Source organism: Lathyrus oleraceus, chromosome 5 (assembly GCF_024323335.1).
Source record: "Lathyrus oleraceus cultivar Zhongwan6 chromosome 5, CAAS_Psat_ZW6_1.0, whole genome shotgun sequence".
NCBI lineage: Eukaryota > Viridiplantae > Streptophyta > Magnoliopsida > Fabales > Fabaceae > Lathyrus > Lathyrus oleraceus.
Window position 1 is genome coordinate 235,253,480 of NC_066583.1, and position 5,323 is coordinate 235,258,802.

The 5,323-nt window shown below is 40.9% G+C and overlaps 1 pseudogene; it reads left to right on the top strand.

Annotated features, from left to right (window-relative positions):
• Nucleotides 1–4,618: 4,618 nt before the first annotated feature.
• LOC127089254 (uncharacterized) lies at nt 4,619–4,718 on the top strand (annotated as a pseudogene).
• The last annotated feature ends 605 nt before the right edge of the window (nt 4,719–5,323 follow it).

Genomic DNA, 5,323 nt, shown 5'->3' on the forward strand with positions numbered 1-5,323 from the left:
TCTACCGCTCCACTGGGAAAGATTTTAGTGATATGAAAAGGCCCTGACCATCTGGATCGTAGTTTTCCCGGGAATAACTTTAGTCTAGAGTTAAATAAAAGTATTGCGTCGCCTTGCTTGAAGATTTTCCTTGATATACGCTTGTCATGCCATTGTTTTGTTCTTTCTTTATAGATTCTGGCATTTTCATAGGCGTCTCTTCTGAGTTCCTCTAATTCGTTTATGTCAAGGATTCTCTTTTCACCGGCGGCTTTATAATTCAAATTTAGATTTCTAATAGCCCAATAGGCTTTATGTTCTAATTCTACCGGGAGGTGACAGGATTTTCCATAAATGAGCTTAAATGGGGTCGTCCCTATGGGGGTTTTATAAGCAGTTCGGTATGCCCACAAAGCTTCTGGTAATTTCAATGACCAATCTTTCCTTGAAGTGGCGACCGTTTTTTCTAGTATTTGCTTGATTTCTCTGTTAGATACTTCCACTTGTCCACTGGTTTGAGGGTGGTAAGGTGTCGCTATCCTATGTCTTACTCCATACTTAAATAATAATTTTTCGAGTACCTTGGATATAAAGTGCGATCCACCATCACTGACTACTATTCTTGGGATGCCAAATCTCGGAAATATTATATTCTTAAAGAGTCTAGTTACTACTCGGGTGTCATTTGTTGGGGATGCTACAGCTTCGATCCATTTTGATACGTAGTCAACTGCCACGAGTATGTATTTGTTACCGAAAGAGGATGGAAAGGGTCCCATGAAGTCTATCCCCCACACGTCGAAAATCTCTACTTCCAAAATACCTTTTTGTGGCATCTCGTCACGTCTAGATATGTTTCCCGTGCGTTGACATCTGTCACACTCCTTAATAGCCGCATGTACGTCCTTCCATATAGTTGGCCAATAAAAGCCGGCTTGTAGGATTTTAGAGCAGGTCTTGGATGTACTTGTGTGTCCACCATAAGGAGCGGAGTGACAGTGTTGGATTATATTTTCTACCTCTTCTTCGGGTATACATCGACGGAAAATACCATCGGGGCCTCTTTTGAAAAGTAAGGGATCATCCCAGTAATAGTGTTTTATGTCGTAGAAGAATCGTTTCTTCTGTTGGTAAGATAAAGTAGGTGGAACTATTCCGGCAGCTAAATAATTGACGAGATCAGCGTACCATGGTGTGACGGATATAACTAAGGTGGTTTCTACTTGCATGTCGGAGTTGTTCTCTTCCAAAGTAGCTATAAGTTTGTCATACGAGAAATCATCATTAATTGATGTTCTTTCTGGTTCAAGGTTCTCAAGTCTAGAGAGATGGTCTGCTACTACGTTTTCAGTTCCTTTCTTGTCCTTGATTTCTAAGTCGAATTCTTGTAGCAACAAGATCCATCTTAGTAGTCTAGGTTTAGCATCTTTTTTTGTTAAAAGGTACCTGATAGCAGCGTGATCAGTGTAGACTATTATTTTAGCTCCTACCAAGTAAGAACGAAATTTATCTAGCACAAATACCACTGCTAGGAGTTCTTTCTCAGTAGTGGCGTAATTCATTTGCGCTTCATCCAGGGTTCTGCTAGCGTAATATATAACGTGAAGCTTTTTATCCTTTCGTTGTCCTAAACAGCACCTACAGCATAATCGCTGGCATCGCACATTATTTCGAATGGTTCATTCCAGTCTGGTGTCTGCATTATGGGTGCGGAGATCAATGCTTGTTTAAGAGTTTGAAATGCTTTTAAACAGTTATCGTCGAATATGAATTCAACATCTTTCATCAATAGTCCGGTTAAAGGTTTAGTTATCTTAGAGAAGTCTTTGATGAATCGTCGGTAAAAACCGGCGTGTCCTAAAAAGCTTCGTACTTCTCTCACGGTTCTTGGGGGTTGAAGATTTTCGATTACCTCTATTTTGGCTTTGTCTACTTCAATTCCTCTGTTCGAGATGATGTGTCCTAAAACGATTCCTTCTTGTACCATAAAGTGGCACTTCTCCCAGTTAAGTACTAAGTTTACTTTTACACATCGCTCAAGGACTCTTTCTAGGTTTTCAAGGCATTCCTCGAAACTTTGTCCGTATACAGAAAAGTCATCCATAAATACTTCCATGATGTTTTCGAGAAAGTCGGCGAATATTGCCATCATGCATCTTTGAAAGGTTGCAGGGGCATTACACAGACCAAACGGCATTCGTCTATAAGCGAAGGTACCAAAAGGGCACGTGAACGTTGTCTTTTCTTGGTCATCAGGGTGAATTGGTATTTGAAAGAAGCCTGAATAACCGTCTAGATAACAGAAATGTGAATGTTTTGCTAATCGTTCTAACATTTGGTCAATGAATGGTAAAGGGAAATGATCTTTTCGGGTTGCTTTGTTTAGTTTCCTATAATCAATGCACATTCTCCATCCCGATTCGATTCGTTTAGTTATAGTTTCTCCTTTTTCGTTTTCAATAACGGTTATGCCTCCTTTCTTTGGTACAACGTGTACAGGGCTAACCCATTTGCTATCAGATATAGGATATATAATACCTGCTTCCAATAACTTGGTTATTTCTTTCTTTACTACCTCACTCAGGATCGGATTTAGTCTTCTCTGGTGTTCCCTAGAGGTTTTACAGTCTTCTTCTAACATGATGCGGTGCATACAAATAGAAGGGCTTATCCCTTTAAGATCGGTGATGTGGTATCCTAGTGCGGTGGGTACTTCCTTAAGATATGTAGGAGTTTTTCTGTTTCGAGTCTTCCTAGATCTGCATTAACTATCACAGGTCGTTCAAGTTCTAAGTCTAGGAATTCATATCTCAGATTTTTGGGAAGTGTTTTCAGGTCAGGGGTTGGTTTGTTAAGACATTGCGTAGGGTCCGGTGTTATTGCTAAACATTGGTTAGGTTTGTCTTCTAAAAGATAGTCTGATGATTTGTCTTCTCCTAACTCTGCTTCTTTTATGCATTCATCGATGATATCCATGAAGTAACATGTATCTTCTATTGCAGGTGCTTTCAAGAATTGGGAAAGAATGAATTCAATTTTCTCTTCACCTACTTCGAAGGTGAGTCGTCCTCGTTTTACGTCTATGATTGCACCGGCAGTTGCTAAGAACGGTCTTCCTAGTATAATAGGTGTAATATCATCTTCTCTAATGTCCATAATTGTAAAATCAGTGGGAATGTAAAACTGACCTATGCGTACGGGAACGTTTTCAAGGATTCCTACAGGATATTTGATGGAACGATCTGCTAGTTGCACAGACATTTTGGTCGGTCTTAATTCTCCCATTTCCAGTTTCTTACATATGGATAAAGGCATAACGCTAATTCCGGCTCCTAAATCGCATAAAGCTTTGTCGATGACAAATTTTCCTATGTGACAGGGTATAGAGAAACTACCCGGATCCTTGAGTTTAGGAGGCATGTTTTGGATTATTGCGCTACATTCGGCAGGGAGTGTAACGGTTTCGCTATCCTCAAGTTTCCTCTTATTAGAAAGGATTTCTTTTAAGAATTTAGCATATGAGGGCATCTGCGTAATAGCTTCGGTGAACGGAATTGTAACGTTTAATTGTTTAAGGAGATCAACAAATTTTCTAAATTGGCCCGCATCTTTGGTTTTAACAAGCCTTTGAGGGTAAGGTATAGGTGGTTTGTAAGGTGGTGGAGGTACATAAGGTTCCTTCTTTTCTAGGGTTTCCTTATTACTCTCTTCCTTTTCCTTAGGTTCACTTTCCTCAGTTGATTTCTTAGGGTTTTGGTTTTCTATCCTTGGATCAGACGGTCCTTCCACTTCCGTTCCACTTCTTAATATAATTGCATGAGCTTGGCTTCTCGGATTAGGTTGGGGCTGTCCAGGGAATGTACCAGTTGGGGCAGCAGTAGGTGCTTGTTGTTGAGCTACTTGAGATATTTGTGTTTCCAGCATTTTGTTATGGGTAGCCAAGGCATCTACTTTGCTTGCTAGTTGTTTAAGTTGTTCGCCAGTGTGTATGTTCTGGTTTAAGAAATCTTTATTGGTTTGTTGTTGGGAAGCTATAAAGTTTTCCATCATGATTTCCAAGTTGGATTTCCTAGGGGTATTATTGTTAGGCATGGATGGGTTCGGTTTCTGATATCCCGGAGGTATAGATGGGGCTTGATTTGGAGACTGTCCAGGTGCGTACAAAGCATTATTACTCTTATATGAAAAGTTTGGATGGTTCTTCCAATTTGAGTTATAAGTGTTCGAATAGGGGCTTCCTTGAGCATAGTTCACTTGCTCTGCTTGGATTCCAGTCAAGAGTTGACATTCCGCAGGAGTGTGACCTTGGATTCCACAGACCTCGCAATTCTGAGTTATAGCAACCACGGCGGCTGGAGGTGATACGTTTAAACTTTCAATTTTCTGGACCAAAGCATCCACTTTTGCGTTAACGTGATCAAGGTTACTTATCTCGTACATGCCAGTTTTCGTTTGAGGTTTTTCCACCGTTGTTCGTTCGGTTCCCCACTGGTAGTGGTTTTGGGCCATGCTCTCGATAAGCTGGTAAGCATCAGCATAAGGTTTGTTCATTAATGCACCACCTGCAGCGGCGTCTATTGTTAACCTTGTGTTGTATAAGAGACCATTATAAAATGTGTGAATTACTAACCAGTCTTCCAAACCATGGTGTGGGCAAAGTCTCATCATGTCTTTGTATCTTTCCCATGCTTCGAAAAGAGACTCGTTGTCTTTCTGTTTAAATCCGTTTATCTGGGCTCTTAACATAGCTGTTTTGCTTGGCGGAAAGTATCGGGCAAGAAAAACTTTCTTCAACTCGTTCCATGTGGTGACTGAGTTGGAAGGGAGAGATTGAAGCCATCTTCTAGCGCTATCTCTTAATGAGAAAGGAAAAAGACGAAGTCGAATTGCCTCTGAAGTGACACCATTAGCTTTAACAGTATCAGCGTATTGAACAAATACGGATAAATGAAGGTTTGGATCCTCGGTAGGATTTCCAGAGAATTGGTTCTGTTGCACAGCCTGCAACAGCGAAGGTTTAAGTTCGAAGTTGTTTGCTTCGATTGCGGGCGGAGCAATACTTGAATGCGGCTCATCTTGCGATGGAGCGGCATAATCTCTAAGAGCACGAGCTGGTTCTGCCATCTCGGGTGAAAGAAGAAGATCTTTGAGATCAGGAAATTCGATAGGAGGGAGATTGTTTTCAGCACGGTATTCCCGAATTCGTCGTAAGACTCGGAGATACAGTTCGATATCGTTGATTCGTAAGTAGAGCGGTTCGCCTTGTGAGCGAGTGCGTGGCATACAAATCAACGAAAGAAAGAATAGAAGAAAAAGAAACCTTAGTCTCTACAGCGTAACGGAA